This window comes from Mus pahari, chromosome 1, assembly GCF_900095145.1.
Source record: "Mus pahari chromosome 1, PAHARI_EIJ_v1.1, whole genome shotgun sequence".
Lineage (NCBI taxonomy): Eukaryota > Metazoa > Chordata > Mammalia > Rodentia > Muridae > Mus > Mus pahari.
The window spans coordinates 906,950-925,898 of record NC_034590.1 but is presented as its reverse complement, the minus strand read 5'-3'; positions in this window follow the sequence as shown (position 1 = coordinate 925,898).

Sequence of the window (18,949 nt, the reverse complement as noted above, 5' to 3'; positions counted from 1 at the left end):
AACTCATTTTATGAAGCCACAATTACTCTGATACCTAAACCACACAAAGATCCAACAAAGAAAGAGAACTTCATACCAATTTCCCTTATGAATATCGATGCAAAAATACTCAATAAAATCCTCACAAACCGAATCCAAGAACACATCAAAATGATCATCCATCATGACCAAGTAGGCTTTATTTCCACTTATTATGATGCCTGCTCTCCTGTCTTGTAGATTAATTCACTGGACAATAGCAATGTTATGGAGTCCCGGAGACTACTTTGTGGGCATGTACTAAATGTGCATCTTCTGATGCTTTCCAAACTGAGAAACACCTTTTATGCATCGCAGTACACATTCTGCTCCATGTATACTTACATAACGGGAAAGAAGGAAAAATATATATCCACAGGACCCTGTATCACAAAGGAAAAAGAATGTGCTAGACCTCATCTCCCTCCTTATGACTGACACTCATAGGCACATCATCTTTTATCAGAGGGTTGCAGGGTATTTGATCACACTGGGAATTCAATGATTGTGTTATTTACTGGAAAATCATGTTTCTAGTTGTGTGGCTCAGCCTTAGCACACACTTTTAATGTCCTTCTGGCCGCAATATACCTCTAAGTGTATTAAGAATGTGTCCCTTAAGTACTAAGACACACTCTTAGCACACACCTTTAATCCCAAACAGTGAAGGCAGAGTTAATTTGTAGAAGGAAGCACCCATATTTGAAAGTGATATCTAATTGAGTGGCAGATGAAGTGACCAATCAGAGAAAGATTTGATAGAATAGGATATGCCCAACTCTCACAAGACATGAGGGACAGAGAAGCTACTTGAGGGGCACTGGGGAGACAGACACAGACATACAGAGACAGAAGTTTTTACTAGAACATTTGTACAGAGACAGGGTGCAGACATGGAACAAGCTAGAAACAGGTGAACCAGAGAATAAGAAGGAGCCAGAAGTTTAGAACAAATTGCCAGAGTTAGTTTGAAGCCAAGGAGAATAGTTAAGGAGAAGCCAGATTAAATTGGTTAAAGTGGAGAGCTACAAAAGTTGAGTTGACCAGTCAGAAAGAGTCCACAATGAATTAGAAAGGGTAAACTTATTCAGCAGCAAGTCTCAGAAGCTGAAAACATTCTAGGCCTACATTAGATTTTTATGGAGCTTTCAGGACTAGGCATGTGGGAAGCGGCAGCCAAGATGGCGCCCTGGCTCACTACCAAGCCCCGTGATTCCCTGCTTGTTTACCAAAAACCTGATTATGCGCACCTGAATGATCACACACTGCTCACCTGAATGATCACATGCTGCATACCTGAGTGATCACTTGCTGTCCGCCTGAAGCATCATCATCTAAATGCTGATTGGATGATGAAGAGTGATGAGAGATGAGTGCAGAGGGTGGAAGGGGATAAATTGGGAAACTTCAGCTAACACACCCCATAATAAACGGAATAGGAATGGGGTATATAGCTGAAGCAAGAGAGGAATAGGGAATAGAGCTGAAGCAAGAAAGGAATAGGAATAGAGCTGAGGAGAGCTGCTGTAGAGAGAATAAAGGAAGCTGCAGCGGGAAGCTGCAGAAGCTGCTTCACCCGAACCTGGTGTACGCGTTGTCCTCAGAGACATTGCAGCAAGTGGTGTCCCCTACAGGGAACTCTGAAAACGGCAGGCAGAGGAAGCGACTAGACTCTGTAAAATCTAATCTAGGCAGAGGCAGGAAGCATTGGAGATGACAATTATTACAGAAGAATAAAAGTTACTCTTATATCAATGCAGATAATAACTTTAAACAGGGTATACAAGCATTAAAATTTCCATTTCTGAATGAAAATAGCAGTTAGCTTCCCTGTCCTACAAAATCAAAGAGGCTTAGAGTTACTTCCCATAAATAAGAGAGACTATGTATGATTCTAGGAAAAACCTATTGCATATTTACTAATCGATCCAAAGTAATCAAAAGAAATCTTGTCCTGTGTCTTCCTTAGGATGACTAATTTTATAAAGAAACACCATGACCAAAAAGCAAGCTGGAAAGGAAATTGTTCGTTTGGCTTACACTTCCATAGTGTTGTTCTTCATCAAAGGAAATCAAGACAGGAACTCAAACAGGACAGGACCCTGAAGGCAGGAACTGATGCAGTCCTTGAAGGGAACTGCTTACTGGCTTGCTCTGCATGACTTGAGTCAGGGTCCAGAATGGCCTCCCAAACCATATCGACACTGATCTCAGACAGGGATATTTTGTTGAGCATTAACCCAAGACTGATAGATCAGGACCACAGTGCAGACTCAGGAGCTGAACTGTGACATGAGTTAAGCTCCTACAGTGCTTTTAAGCCTAAAATCTACAAACATCTGTGCTAAGATGGGGGATTTCCTTAGGAACATGTCTTGGTTGTGTAATTATTCTGTTCCCATTGGTTGGGGTATTCATCTGTGGCAGGGAACTTAACCTTATCTAATATTCACGTATTATCTTGCCAATCAGGATGGCTCTTGTCTTGTCTAAAATTCACGTCTTTACTTGCCAATTAGGATGTCTGTTACCCATGTCCATGTCTCTTTCTGTCAAGTAGGACGTCAGATCCCAGAGATGTCTTGGGAACTTAAAACTTATTTGACCCCTATTCAAAATGGAAGTCTTATTTTAAGTAGGAGCAGGTGTCTCTTTTATATTGGGGTCCACCCCGGGGGCAGCTTATAAATGCAAATTCCATGAAAGCTTATACGCAGGTGCAGGAAGTGCTGCTGAGTGGTTGGTTCAGGTCCAAGGTTATTGTGGGCAACTATACAAAGCGGTTCTAACTGATTGGTTTCCAAGAGCACAGAATACAACTTGATTCTGTGCAATCACCTTGAGCATGTGGAAGATTCTTAGTAACAGCAGTAATAAGAGATGAGAAAGTTTCCTTATGAAATTACTAACTGCATATAATGGAAGGCTAGCCAGGTGATAGTTACCTAGGCCAAAACATTTGATGTAGGCTTCAACATTCGACCTAGACCTTAATGTTATATGTAGGCCTTAACTAATTGCACACTGCTTTGTTATAGGACCCAGGATCACTCACCTAGGGATGGGACCATGCACAATGGGCTGTGCTCTACCCATTAGTAATTAATTAAAAAAATGCCTTGCAGCAGGATCCTATGAAGGCATCTTCTTCTCCTTCTCTTTCTCCGTCTCCTTCTCCTTCTTCTCCTTCTCCATCTCCCTCTCCTTCTTTACCTGCTCCTCCTCCTCTTCCTCCTCCTCCTTCTTCTTCCTTCTTTTTATCTTTTTTACACTCCAGATTTTATTCCCCTATCTATCCCCCAAATGTTCCATGTCACATACCTTCTCTCCACCCCTGTCTCCACAAGGATGTCCCCACCACCACCCCAATTGACCTCTAAACTCCCTGGGGCCTCCAATCTCTTGAGGGTTAGATGCATCATCTCTGATTGAACACAGACCTGGCAGTCCTCTGCTGTCTATGTGTTGTGGGCCTCATATCAGCTGGTGTATGCTGCCTGGTTGGTGGTCAAGTGTTTGATAGATCTCGGGGTTCCAGATTAATTTAGACTTCTGGTCCTCCAACAGGGTTGCCCTCCTCTTCACCTTCTTTCTACCTTTCTCTAATTCAACCACAGAGGTCAGCAGCTTCTGTCCATTGGTTGGGTACAAATATCTGCATCTGACTCTTTCAGCTGCTTGTTGGACCTTCCAGAGTGCGATCATGTTAGGTCCCTTTTTGTGATCTCTCCATAGCCTCAGTAACAGTGTCAGGCCTTGGGAACTCCCCTGGGCTGGATCCCGCTTTAGGCCTGTCGCTGCACCTTCTTTTCCTCAGGCTCCTCTCCATTTCTATCCCTGTAGTCCTTTCAGACAGGAAGAATTATGGGTCAGAGTCTTGACTGTGGGATGGCAACCCCGTCCCTCATTTGATGCCCTGTCTTCCTGCTGGAGGTGGATTCTACAAGTTCCCTCTCCCTACTGTTGGGCATTTCATCTAAGGTCCCTCCCTTTGAGTCCTGAGAGTCTCTCACCTCCCAGGTCTCTGGTGCCTTCTGGAGGGTCCCTGCCCCCCAACCTCCTACCTCCTGAGGTTGCCTGTTTCAATTCTTTCTGCTGGCCCACAGGGCTTCAGTCCTCTGTGTTGGTTTGTATGTGTTTGTCCCAGGGTGTGGCACTATTAGGAGATGTAGCCTTGTTGAATACATGAGTCACTGTGGGCGTGAGCTTTGATACCCTATTCCTAGCTTCCCAAAAGTGAGTATTTTACTAGCAGCTTTCAGATGAAGATGTAGAACTGTCAGCTCCTCCTGTACCATGCCGGCCTGGATACTGCCATGTTCTTGCCTTGATGACAATGGCTGAACCTCTGAACCTATAAGCCAGCCCCAATTAAATGTTGTCCTTATAAGAGTTGCCATGGTCATGGTGTCTCTTCACAGCAGTAAAACCTTAACTAAGACACTACTCCTTATGTTTCCATCCCTGCTAGCATTGCCCCTGCCCAGCTGGCACAGGCAGAGGGAGGAGCAGCCCCTGATTCCACTGATTCCACTTGAAGTCCACCCCATACTTGGGTCAGTAATGCCCAAAGGGCCAACTCTACTATGGTTTAACCCTTCTGTGCTGCACTAACCCCAGAATCTCAGGGGAAACAGTTTATTACCTATGTACCATTTACCAGTAATGACCTTTATAATTGGAAGTTGAAAAACCCACCATTTTCAGAAAGCCCTTCAGCTATTACAGGCTGTCTAGAGTCAACCATGCTGACTCATAAACTCCCCTGCAACGACTGTCATCAGCTGTTCCAGGTACTTTTCATGACAGAAGACAGAGAATCATGATCATAGGAGCCACCTGGAAACTGGTTCCAGGACTGAATGGGCAACCTTTCCAAGTGCAGGCTCATATTGATGCAGCTGTCCCCTTTGCTCCATTACACTGGGATTATAACAATGATGGAGGTAAGGAAAGGCTTTGGGTCTACTGGTAGATTTTGATTGGTTATCTCTGAGAAGCCACTAGATAGTCCACTGATTTATCTAAGGTAAGCCAGGTGATGCAGAGAAATAATGAAACCCCCTCGAGAATATCTAGAAGGACTTTTTGAAGCCTATAGGACCTATGCTCCCTTTGACCAGAATCCAGAGAAAACCAGTTAGTGGTGAACATGGCTTTTGTTAATTAAAGATTTCACTTATGGGAAAGGTAAGCCACTTTCCACTAAAAGAGAAACCCATCCTCCATTACAGAAAGACCACTGGAGAGGGACCAATATGTCTTCTGCAAAGAAAAAGGGCCATTGGAAGCACAAATGCCCTAATTAAAAACAAACAAACAAACAAAAAACAGAGAGAGGACCCAAAGGTTTTGAAATTAGAAGAACTAGATGACTGAGGGTGTCAGGGTTCAACCTCCCTCCATGTGAGCCATTGGTAACCTTAAAAGTGAAGGGGAAGCCCATAGACTTTCTAATAGACACAGGGCACGACATTCTGTTTTGAAACTACCTCTAGGACCATTATCAAACTGAAAAGCATGGATACAAGGGCAACAGGTACTACCCATAGAAAGGTGGACTTGGTGTGTAGAACAAATAACCCACTCATTCATGATCATCCCTGGATGCCCATATGCCCTGCTGGGAAGAGACCTCCTCGCCAAAATGGGAGTCCAAATCCATTTGACCCAGAGGGAGTCAAAGTGCTGGATAAGAATGGTCCCGTCCATGTTCTGACTCAGGCTTTAGAAGAAGAATACAAATTGTTCCCCCAACCAACCCCATCTCTGAGCCTGTTACTCCAGAGGTTCCTGGCAGAAGTCGTGAGATCTGAGTAGGAAAGAATCCAATAGGACGCTCCCATCATCAGGCCCCAGTTCTAGCCCAATTAAGTGCTGGAACGACCTCAGCCGATACCCAATGAGGCCAGGGAGGCCAGAATTGGGATCACCCCACACATCAACCAGCTCTGGAAGGCTGAAATTCCGACTCCTTGCCAGTCTGCATGGAACACTCCTCTCCTCCTGGTCAGGTAACCTCATCCCTGTGACTGTGCTGGACTTGAAGAAATAAACAATTCCAAATCCATTTACCCTGCTAAGTAGCCTCCCTCCTGAGCACACTAAATACACTGTGCTTGACCTGAAGGATGCCTTTTTTAGCCTGCCTCTGCCACCCAAAAGTCAGTCTTTGTTTGCCCTTCAATGGCAAGATTTGGAGAGAGACTTCAACAGTCAATTGACTTGGACGTGTTTGTTTCAAGGATTCAAAAACCTCAGTCTCCATCTTTGATGAGGCACTGCATGAGGACCTGGGTGAGTACTGGTGGGTCCACCCCCAGATAACCTTACTCCAGTATGTAGATGACCTCCTAATTGAGGCTTTCAACTTGGAGACATGTCAGGAGGCCACATGAGACCTACTATGGGAGTGAAGTATGCTGGGCTACTGAGTGTCTGCTAAGAAGGCCCAGCATTGTCAACTTGGGGTCATCTATCTGGGGTACATATTCAAAGTAGGGGGCAGCATATGCTGATGGATGTCCAGATGCAAACCATCCTTAGCTTCTATCAACATGAAAGCAAGTATGGGAATTTTTGGGATCCACTAAATTTTGTAGACTCTAGGTGCCCGGGTTTACTGAGATAGCCAAACCATTGTATGAGGACACCAGGGACCAAGAAGATAAGATAGAATGGACCTCTGAGATGGACACAGCTTTTAAGACCTGGGCCTTGTTAGCCATGGCAGCCCCAGTGTTCTAGGACCTACACAAACCTTTGAACCTGCATGTAGATGAAAGAAAAGGGCACAAAGACAAAGGATACCACTGGGATTGTGGTACATGATATGTTAAAAAACTTTATCCCACACTACCATCAGCAAGGCACCAATGGGCAGGCTGGCTTTTTCTCATCTTGGCAGACTCTCTGACCTGGAGCTCCGAAATCTCTACACCTGGCTTACTATATCCCCATGATAGTTCAATGCCATGCCAACCGCATGTGTTCAAATTCCCATGGCTTTTTGGGGTATACTTCTTGCAAACTCATGCTTTGCCGCTGTACCTTTCTCTCTGGAACTCTGTTGAGTTGCAGTGTGAAGGAAAATACCACACAAACTTAGTTTAGAATCAACTGGTAACACAATTGCTGGGTACAACAACTACCATCCTAAGTTGTAAGCCATTCTAAGTTAAATCCTTCAGAAGAGAATCCCAACAGATCCGCCACCTGAACCAGGGGCCTCCCAAACCTACATTTTTGCGCCATGCTCCTCTCTTATCTAAAAATCAAGTCCCTCTCCTCTTCTGCCATCCCTGTCTCTGACCCAGAAGTCCCGCCCACTCGCCCAGTGATTGGTTCCTTGAAATCTTTGTTCATTGGGGGAAGGTTCACAAGAAGTCACCTGAGTATGTGATTCACTCCTTGCCCCAGGAAGCCCCTCCTGGGGAAGCAGAATTAATATCAAAATACAAACGGCACCAGGGCTACCCACCACAGTATTCTAACCATTGGAATATTCCTGCTATATTCTATCCTTCTCAGACCTCTGATGGTATAGACAGCTAGGGTAACTGTAGGTTTGTCAGTTTGCAAGTAGCAGGCCATCAGCTCCTTCACCAAAGGTTGCAGCCACCTTATTAGTTTAAATATTAAATATTAATATTTTAAAAAAGGAGCATTACTTTTTCTAGATCTACTAGGTCTCTTGTCCAAAAAATGCTGACAGGTTTGCCTTGCTAACAGACTTCAAATGACAATGTTAACAGGTTTCAGGTGTAGCTTTTTTTTTTTTTAATTTAAACTTGCTTTTCAGTAATGGTTCTCAGTAGTAATTACTTGTGTCTCTGATAATGATTAGATGGAAAGAAAGATGCTTGAAGTCTATGCAAGTTCTGAGTGTTCTAAGGTGTATAAAGGTCTGAGGATATAAAAGTATAGATAAGTTCTGAGGGTTTGAAAATTATTTAAGGTATGTAAATGCACATTGTAGAGGTATAAGAAAGTGATTTAAGGTATCTGAAAAAATGGAAAATGTTTCTGGTTTCTTTCTCCCATTTGTGCTATTATGATACTAAGATTACAAAAGTTCAAAATTTTAACATTGATCAATGGAATTCTGATAAGCAAATGGAACACTGTTACAATTCAGTCACAAGCTCAAGGTTTTAAATTTCCTTTGGTTTTCTTCTAAATGTAGACTCTTTTTTCTTTTTTTTATATCTTAAAATAATTTTTATTGGATATTTTATTTATTTACATTTTAAATGCTATCACCTTTCCCAGTTTTCCCTCTGCAAATGTCCTTTCCCTCCCCCCTTATCCTGCTTCTATTAGGGTGCTCTCCTACCCACCTACCCACTCCTGCCTCACCACCCTAGTGTTCCTCTACACTGGGCCATCAAGCCTTCACAGGACCATGGGCTTCCCCTCCCATTGATGCCAGATAAGGCCCCGTCAGATCCTTTAGTCCTTCTCCTAACTCTTCTACTGGGGTGTGCTCAGTCTGATGGTTGGCTGCAAGCATCCACATCTGTATTAGGATCTGGCAGAGCCTCTCAGGAGACAGCTGTATCAGGCTCCTGTCAGCAAGCACTCCTTGGCATCAGTAATAGTGTCTGGGTTTGGTGTCTGCATATGGGATGGATCCCCAGGTGGGGCAGTCTCTGGATGGCCTTTCCTTCAGTGTCTACTCCAATCTTTGTCCCTGTATTTCCTTTAGACAGGAGCAATTTTGGGTTAAAATTTTGGAGATGGGTGGGTGGTCCCATCCCTCAACCAGGGGGCTACTCCTAACCTCTGGACATAGTCTCCACAGCTTCTCCCTCCCCTTTGTGTCAGCTTCAGCTAATGTCATCCCCATGGGGTCCTGGAGGCTCTTGCTTTCATGGCATCTGGGACTTTCTGGTTGCTACCTCCAGTTTCCCATCCCCCATTGCTACACACCTCTGTTCACTTTCCTGACCCTCTCTACATCTCCTCCATCTCCTCCCACACCTGATTCTTTCTCTCTTCTTCCCTTTCCGTCTTCCCTTCCTCCCAAGTCCCTCCAACCCTCTATTTTCCTTGATTATTTTGTTCCCCCTTCTAAGTAGGACTGAAGCATCCACTCTTTGGTCTTCCTTCCTCTTGAGCTTCATGTGGTCTGTGAGTTGTATCTTGGGTATTCCATGTTCTTTGCCTAATATTCACTTATCAGTGAGTAAACACCATGTGTGTTCTTTTGTGACTGAGTTACCTTACTCAGGATATTTTCTACATTCATCCATTTGTCTAAGAATTTCATGAAGTCATTGTTTTTAATAGCTGAGTAGTATTCCATTGAGTAAATATACCACTTTTTTTGTATCCATTCCTCTGTTGAGGGATATCTGGGTTCTTTCCAGCTTCTGCCTACTATAAATATGGCTCCTATGAACATAGTGTGTGGGAAGCCAGATGAATCGCCATCACAAGATGGCGCTGGCTTCCTGTGTGCTTTCCTTGTAAACAAGCAATGTGCGCATGTGTGTTCGGGTATCTGCCGAGGCACTGTCTATCCCGGAGCATGGTAATGATGTCCTGATGGCATATCCATTCAGGAGTTTCCACACTGTCCTAAGCATATATAAACAATACATATTTTCNGGCTCGGGGTCTTTCGCTTTAGCAATTAACCCAACAATAAAACGTTTGTGGAAGAATCCTATTGTTGCGTCTCTTCTTTGCTGGCGAGGAAGATGATAGCGACAATAGTGGAGCATGTGTCCTTATTACATGTCGGAGCATCTTCTGGGTCTATGCCCAAGAGTGGTATAGCTGGATCCTTGGTAGTATTATGTCCAATTTTCTGAGGAACCTCCAAACTGATTTTTAAAGTGGTTGTTCCAGCTTGCAATCCCAGCAGCAATGGAGGAGTTTTCCTCTTTCTCCACATCCTTGTCAGCATCTGTCACCTGAGAGTTTGATCTTAGCAATTCTGACTGGTGTGAGGTGGAATCTCAGGATTATTTTGATTTGCATTTTCCTGATGACTAAGGACATTGAACATTCTTTAGGTGCACCTCAGCCATTTGAGTTTCCTCAGTTGAGAATTCTGTTTAGCTCTGTTCCCCATTTTTAAAATAGGGTTATTTGGTTCTCTGGAGTCTAACTTCTTGAGTTCTTTGTATATATTGGATATTAGTCCTCTATCAGATGTAGTATTGGTAAGGATTGTTTCCTAATCTGTTGGTTGCCATTTTGCCCTATTGTCTTATAGAAGGTTTGCAATTTTATGAGTTCCCACTTGTTGATTCTTGACCTTAGAACATAAGGAAAGATAAGGAAAATTTCCCCTGGTCCATGTTTTCTAGGCTCTTCCCCACTTTCTCTTCTATTAGATGAATGTATCTGGTTTTATATGGAGGTCCTGATCCACTTGGACTTGAGCTTTGTACAAGGAGAGAAGAACGGTTCAATTTGCATTCTTCTACATGCTGACTGCCAGTTGAACCCGCACCATTTGTTGGAAATGCTGTTTCTTTTTCCATTGATGGTTTTAGATCCTTTGTCAAAGATCAAGAGACCATAGGTGTGTGGGTTCATTTTTGGGTCTTCAATTCTATTCCATTGATCTACCTGCCTGTCACTGTACTAATACCATGCAGGTTTATCACTATTGCTCTGTAGTACAGCTTGGGGTCAGGGATAGTGATTCCCCCAGATGTTCTTTTATGGTTGAGAATAATTTTCACTATCCTGGGTTTTTTATTATTCTAAATGAATTTGAGAATTGCTCTTCCTTTTTTATCACATTTTTAAAAATAAGAAATCTTTATTTTCCTATATATAACCAGCAATACCATAAGAACAATCTACCACATTCTTGGGATTGCTGTCACATTTTTTTCTTAATTTTTTTATTATTTAAATTCATTTTATACAGCAAACATATTAATAATATTGAGTATTTTGAGAATCAAGTAATTCATAAAAATGTTGTTCAACTTTTATATTCATACCCTTTCATACCCTAAAAATATTATTAATGAATATTTAATACTATCCATAACTGGAGATCTAATGTTGAAGACTAAATTGTTTCAAAACATACAAAATATTCTTTGGGAGTTAAGCATACTAAAAGAGCATAAAATATTAAAAATGAATCATTAAGAAATATATTCAAAGTCCCTTATATGATACTACCTGACACAGTGAGAGAGTATTTAAAACACATTATATATCTGTACACGTTGTCTAACAGTCAGTTTGCTTAAAAAAGATTATCAGCGTTTCTAGGAGAGAAATTATTTTATCAGTAAGTATATTTTAAAATTTTCAAAGTAGCAAAATTCTTTGAAGTTAAACATTAAAAAATGCTAATTTCAAGCACAGTGAGAAAAATAATCAATAATATTTCCATGATGTTTGTAGAACATGATTTCAATATTTTCAACTGTTGATATTCAACAAACAGAATAGTTGTTTTTAAGATATACTTCGTTGTTATGTCTACCTTTTCAATTCTGATTTTATTAATTTGAATACTGTCTCTGTGCCCTCTATCTCATTGATTTTCTCAAAGAACCAGCTCCTGGTTTTGTTGATTCTTTGTATAGTTCTTTAGTTTCTTTTTGGTTTGATTATTTCCTGCCATCTACTACTCTTGGGTGTATTTGCTTCTTTTTGTTCTAGAGCTTTCAGGTGTGCTGTCAAGCTGCTAATGTAAGCTCTCTTCAGTTTCTTTTTGGAGGCACCTAGAGCTATGAGTTTAGCCCCTACCACTGCTTTCATTGTGTCCCATAAGTTTTGGCATGGTGTGCCTTCATTTTCATTAAATTCTAAAAAGCCTTTAATTTCTGTATTTCTTTCTTGACCAAGATATTATTGACTAGAGTATTGTCTATCTTCCGTGTGTATGTGTGCTTTTGGTTGTTTTTGTTAGTATTTAAGACCAGCCTTAGTCCGTGGTGATCTGATAGGGTTCATGGGATTATTTCAATCTTCTTGTATCTGTTGAGGCCTGTTTTGTGACAAACTATATGGTCAATTTTGGAAAGGGTTCTGTGAGGTGCTGAGAAGATGTATTCTTTTGCTTTAGGATGAAATGTTCTATAAATATCTATTAGAACCATTTGGTTCATAACTTCTGTTAGTTTTACCATGCCTCTGTTTAGTTTCTGTTTCCATAATTTGTCCATTGCTGAGAGTGGGGTGTTGAAATCTTCCATGATTATTGTGAGGGGTACAATGTGTGCTTTGAGCTTTAGCAAAGTTTCTTTTATGAACGTGGGTGCCCTTGCATGTGGGTGTGTCATAGCTCCTGGGAGTCAAGTTGCCTCTGGGACACTGAGAACCTGGTGTGACCAAGCTCTTAGGATCCTGGGTTTCTGGGTGTGTTAGAGCACCTGGGAGTGTTAGAGCACCTGGGAGTGGAGCCTTTTCTGGGTGGTGTAGAACTAGCTGCAGAGTTAGTTCCCAAGGTCTGCTTGGGGCACTTTTGATAGTATGAACCTGGGAGTGTTAGAGAGCCTGGGAATGGAACTTCCTCTGGGTGTTGTGGGACTGGCTGTGGAGTTTGCACCCAAGGTCTGCTCAGGGCACTGGTCCAGACTGGAAATATCCCGTGCAGCTGGTCATGCAGAGTTCCTGGGTGCCTGGGTCCCGCTGGTCCCAGTTACTTCTGGTGTTGGGGCAGATGTTGTGTCCTCCTCACCTTGGATCCTATGATTCTGGACATGTTAGACTGCTTGGAAGTGGATCTTCCTCTGAGAATTGCTCTTTCTAATTCTATGAAGAATTGAGTTGGAATTTTGATGGGGATTGCATTGAATCTGTAGATTGCTTTCGGTAAGATGGTCATTTTTTACTATATTAATCCTGCCAATCCATTCAACATCCCTTCATGTTAAAGTCTTGGAAAGATTAGAAATTCTAGGCCCATACCTAAACACAGTAAAAGCAATATACAGTAAACCAGTAGCCAATATCAAACTAAATGGAGAGAAACTTGAAACAATCCCACTAAAATTAGGGACTAGATAAGGCTGCCCACTCTCTCCCTATCTATTCAATATAGTACTTAAAGTTCTAGCTAGAGCAATTAGACAACAAAAGGAGGTCAAAGGGATATAAATTGGAAAGGAAGAAGTCAAAATATCACTATGTGCAGATGATGTGATAGTATACCTATGTGACCCCAAAAATTCCACCAGAGGGACTGGTGAGATGGCTCAGCACCCGACTGCTCTTCCAAAGGTCCTGAGTTCAAATCCCAGCAACCACATGGTGGCTCCCAACCACCCGTAACAAGATCTGACGTCCCCTTCTGGAGTGTCTGAAGACAGCTACAGTATACTTACATAAATAAATAAAGAAAAATAAATGAATCTTAAAAAAAAAATTCCACCAGAGAACTCCTACAGCTGATAAACAACTTCAGCAAAGTGGCTAGGTATAAAGTTAACTCAAACAAATCAGTAGCCTTCCTCTATTCAAAGAATAATAAGCTTGGAACTGAATCAACTACACAGCAGCCCTTCCTGCACCTGTGTATAAGCTGTTATGGTATTTACATTTATAAGCTACACCTGGAATGGACCCCAACATAAGATAGACCCCTGCACCTACTTAAAATAACACTTTCATTTTGAGCAGGGGGTAAAGTTTAAGTTCCCAATGCATCCCTGGGAAGTGACATCCTACTTGGCAGAAAGAGACATGGACATGGGTAACTGACATCCTGGTTGGCAAGTAAAGGCATAAGCATTGAACAAGTTTCATCTTGGTTGACAAGTTGAAACATGCATGTTAGACAAGGCAAGCCCCCTGCTACAGTTGAATACCCCAGCAAGTGGGAGCAGGACAAGTATACAGCAAAGACATGTTCCTAAGAAAATCCACTATCCTTAAATCCTGACTGCGAGATAACTTATCACAGATATTTGTGGATTTTAGGCTTAGAAACCCTGTAAGGCCCTAATCAGTCATTCTATGGATATATGTTCAATAAACCATCTGTGTCTGACTGAGATCGGTGTTCTTGCGGTTTGTGGGGTGACTCCTGAACCCCAACTCTAACCCTTTGACACAAAGACTTGGGAAATGGGACCAAGGAGAAGATAATCCCTGAGCTTTCTTAGTCTTTCTGAGTTTTCATGATCATGCTTCCTATCCGTGACTTCCTTCCTCAGACAACCCTGTGCTAGCCCTGCTCCCCAGCCATCCTCACTGTGATGAAGGATGACACTGACCAGATGCATTACTCCTTTTGCTCCTCTGTTCTCCCACCTGGGCTCAACTGTTCGTCACTCACTTGCGTGCCGCATTGTGTCTCGGGAGCATGTAAGCAACAGATGAAGTCCCTCAAGGGAAATTTTGATCCTCCGTTTTTATAGGCATGAAACTCAGAAGCAGAGATGGCTCTTTCAGACGCCGTAGGCAAATGGAGTGGAATTTAGTTTCAGTGTTTCTCTCCCATATGGCTCAGACACTGCTTTCCACATCGGCCTCAGGAAGATAGGCATTGAGAGACTTGTAGTTCTGGATTGAAGCCTATCTTTGGAGGTCTCAGAAATCTGGACAAAAGATCCCTGAGGGAAGAATAATAGGGGGAAAGGGTCATTTCTGTGAATGAGGGGGCTAAGCTGTTTTTCAGTGACATCTCTTATTGCAGACCTTAAAGCTCTGGAATAAAGCTAGTTTTGGTGAAAAGTGGAGGAATTGCAGACAGAAAATTCCCCCATATTCCCAATGATGGACAGAAATATAGTCACATGAGTCACATGATTGGGAAAGACTCAACATTTTGTCCAAGATACACTCTTACCTGAAAAAAAAAAAAGATGAGGTCCTATATTTAGAAGACATCTATATTTTTTTTTCTGTTACTACAATGAAACACTTAAGGCTGTACTTTGATGCTTTATGAAAGGGTCTCACTCCACAGATTAGGCTTCCAAGTAGCTGGAAATAAAAGCACATGTCATCATGCTGAAGACACTGTATAAAGAAATGAGGTTGGACTCAGTTCTAGAGGGCAAAAGTTCAAGGGCCACATTTCATAATTACTCTTTTCTTGTCAGAATCCTAGAACAGGTCTGAGAATCACAAGGCAACTAACAGAGTGTGTCCACATATGACGCATCCTCTGATCTTTTCTTCTTATACACCCACCAGTATTCAAATATAAAGTCTCACCATCATAATCTTATCCAGCCCCAATTACATCTCCAAGGCACTACCTCTGAATACCATAGTCAGATTTCTACCTTTTTTTATTTTTTGGTTTTTTTTTCGAGACAGGGTTTCTCTGTATAGCCCTGGATGTCCTAGAACTCACTTTGTAGACCAGGCTGGCCTCAGACTCAGAAATCCGCCTGCCTCTGCCTCCTGAGTGCTGGGATTAAAGGCATGGCCACCACGCCTTTTCTTTCCTTGGCTATTCTTTTTTCCCTCAAAGACATGGAGTCCTACTGTTGCCAAGGTTGGCTTCAAATTCCCAGTGATTCTTATTCCTGGGCTTCTTGAGTAGCTGGGACAATGGGCACATGACACTGTAGTCCACTCCACACAAACCTAAGTACCTCACAACAGGATTAAGTTTCATCAGGTGAGGCTGCACACAGCTGCCTTTTCCTACTTTGTTAGCTCTCCTTTCTTCCACCCTTTCACCCCTAACACTAGATAAGAGAGACAAAAGATAGAGAAAAAACCCAGAGACTCCTGTATAAAGGAAAAGGGATCACAATCAGAATGAGGACAACATTATCGTCAGACTGCTTCCTGCTGATTAGGGACATCAAGTTCCTCAGGGCAATTGATCTTTATCATGAGGATATCTTCTTCTTCATCATCTTCATCTTCGTCTTCGTCTTCCTCTTCTTCTTCTTCCTTCTCCTCCTCCTCTTTTTCTTCTTGTTTCTTCTTTGTCCACGACTACTTAATAAACTGAGAACAAAAACCAACAATCCACCCTACCTCTTAGGGCCCTAGCATTTATATAACATCTGAAAAGTCCTCAGAATTCTAAGTGTTTCACAATCACAGAAACTATCTGCAGCTGGCAAAAATCATGCCCCTGCTAGAGCATGGGGCAAATAATAGTCAGCTGCTGTGGACAATCTGATGCAGCCCCATATCCCACACCTGGGATTAAAACAAAAACATTGTTATAATATTTCTGTATTTTTTCAAAGAAACCAAAATCCCCAAATTGTCACTATGCTGTAATTTGATAAATAGACCTAGATAGTATGACTAGATGGCTAGTAAATGCATCTATTACAGGTATTGCTTATGACAATATCTTGTATACAATAACTTAAATATTTATTATCCATGTACTATCAATACATTCCTGAGTTCTGAGGTTGTGATCCATCTTGGTACTCCAGTTCCTGGAAGATAAGTTCCCAGTAATTCAGTGACCCCTACCCAAAACTGTGCAGCTGTGACTACTGTCTACTTGTTGTAATATGACTATAATTTTTAGGCTTCTGTATCTTGCTTACACAAACACCCAAAGATTGTTTTAAATTACCTTCAGCACTTAACTTGACAGAACAAACCAGGTTTTGCTTGCGTTCACAGATATTGAAGGCCTACTTGCGGCTTTCCACTTTAAAAGTCCTTCCCTATAGCCCTCCTTCATGACATGCCTAAGATTAGGCTTTAAGGCTGTTGTCCTGCAAGTAGGTGATCAAATAAATCTTTTAATCATAATTAGATTGAATTTATGCTCTTTTTCCAGGGTCACAAACTCCATAACAGTGATTATTTTCAAGTACTTTTGTAAAAAACAAAAAAAAGTTCCTGTAGGAATTAAATTCATTTTAGGATGAAAGAATGATGAAAATGACACGTATTTGAAACATAAATTATAGGTGTGGGATACACACAGTATATAGAGTTATGATGTTTCATTGGACTGAGGGAGTTAGGTTGTTTCTTCATTCTCAAGCATTGGATTATTACATTAACTCCATTGTATTATTACATTATCTCATGTCATATATCATTTTGTTTATATCAGTAGAATTTCTTAAATTCATATAGGCAGCCAGCAGTAAGAGAGGTACTTACTGACAAATCTGAGGCCCTGAGTTCAAACTTTGAAATCCACATGGTAGAAGAAAGACACCTGAGTTCTGAAAGCTGTCCTTTGACCTCCACAGGTGCACCACAGTTTGTGAATGTGCATGAATGCATACACATGCATATGTGCCTGTATGTACGTATGTACATGTACATATGTACACACACACACACACACACACACCTTATAACAATAAGTGTTACAAAGTCAGATATGTGCATATGCCCTAGCCTTTAGGAATACAAAAATCCTTTAAGAAAACAAAAACTAATGATTTTGTTTTTCTATACATTTTAGGCTGGTCTCTGCCTTTGATGCTATGTTACTTCTTGCAAAGGAATTTTCATCATGAAAGTGTATTGAAATTTATTTTCAGAACACAGATATTCCATTTCGGGTACTCTGACATTCAGGGACATAGCCATAGACCTCTCAGGAAGAGTGGAGGTAGCAAAACACTATACAGAAGGACTTGTACAGAAATGTGATTTTGGAGACCTAGAACAATCTTGTCTCATGGAGTAAAATACATACCCTAGTATTCAGTATGTTTCTGATATTGAATCTTTCTTCACTCTCAATTTTCAGATGGTTGTTTTTATAATTCACTTGAATTACTGTCTGTATTGCAAAAGAAAGTGAGCATTGTTGAGGTAGGAATGGTACCTATGTCATCTACCTCTGTCTTCCCCCAGCCTTCAGTAACATTCATTCTCTCAGACCCTTCCAGGAATTGCTTATCTTTTTAAAAAATGTATGTGGATATATAATTGAGTACCACATATACACAGTGCTTATGGAGGCCAGAAGCAGGCATTAGATCCCCCAGGACAGGATAGTTGTGAGTTGTCATGTGGGTTCTGGGAATCAAACCCAAGTCCCAGAAGAGCAGCCAATGCTTTTTAACCCTGAGCCATTTTGCAAGCTTCTTGCTTGATTTTCTAAATCATCTCTAGCTTAGTAGTAGAGCAACTGCCTAGACTGTCCCTAGATTTGAATTGTGTGACATTTTCAGAGAAACAAGATTTCATCTAATTTGTGCACTCCAAATTCCTTCAAGGTTGGTTTAAATACGGATTCTGATTTTATCAGATTATCAAAAGAGCCTCTCTAAATTGTACAGTGGACAATTGCTGTTCTAACTTTCTTTCTATTGCTGTGGTAAAAACCATGACCAAAAGCAACTTGAGGAAAGGGGGGTTTGTTTGACTTACAGGCTACAGCCTGTTATCAAAGAAAGCCAGGGCAGGAGCTGAGCAGAGGCATGGAGGAGTGCTGCTTACTGACTTGCTCTTCATGGTTTGTTCCCTCTGCTTTCTTATACATCCTTGCACCATACGCCCAGGGTGTCCGAGACTTTGACTATTTTGTGGGTTCTCCTTTCTTCCATATCTATCCACCCCCTTTCTATCCTTTTAACTCCCTAACACTAGATAGGAGAGAAAAAAGGCTAGAAGGGGAAATGGGTGCTGTTATCACTAGACTTCTTCCTGATGATTAAGAGCATCAAGTTCCTTGGATCAAGTTTAATCTTTGAAGTCAGGATATCTAATTTCTTCTTGTTTGGGTTTTATCTTTGTGTGTGACTACTTAAGAAACCAGGACAAACAGCAACCAACCACCAACCCACTCCATCTCTTGGGGCCCTAGCATTTACATACCCACTGAAAAGTCTCCAGAATTCCAAATGTCACACAATCATAGAAACTATCTGCCACTGGCAAAATCACACCCCTGCTAGAGCATGACACAAATCACAGTCAGCTGCTGTGAACAACCAGAAGTAGCTCCATATCCTATACCTGTTTTTAAAATGAAAACAGGTTCCGATAATAGTCCTGTGTTTTTCAAGAAAACCAATATTCTCACTACAGACAGCCCCTTCCA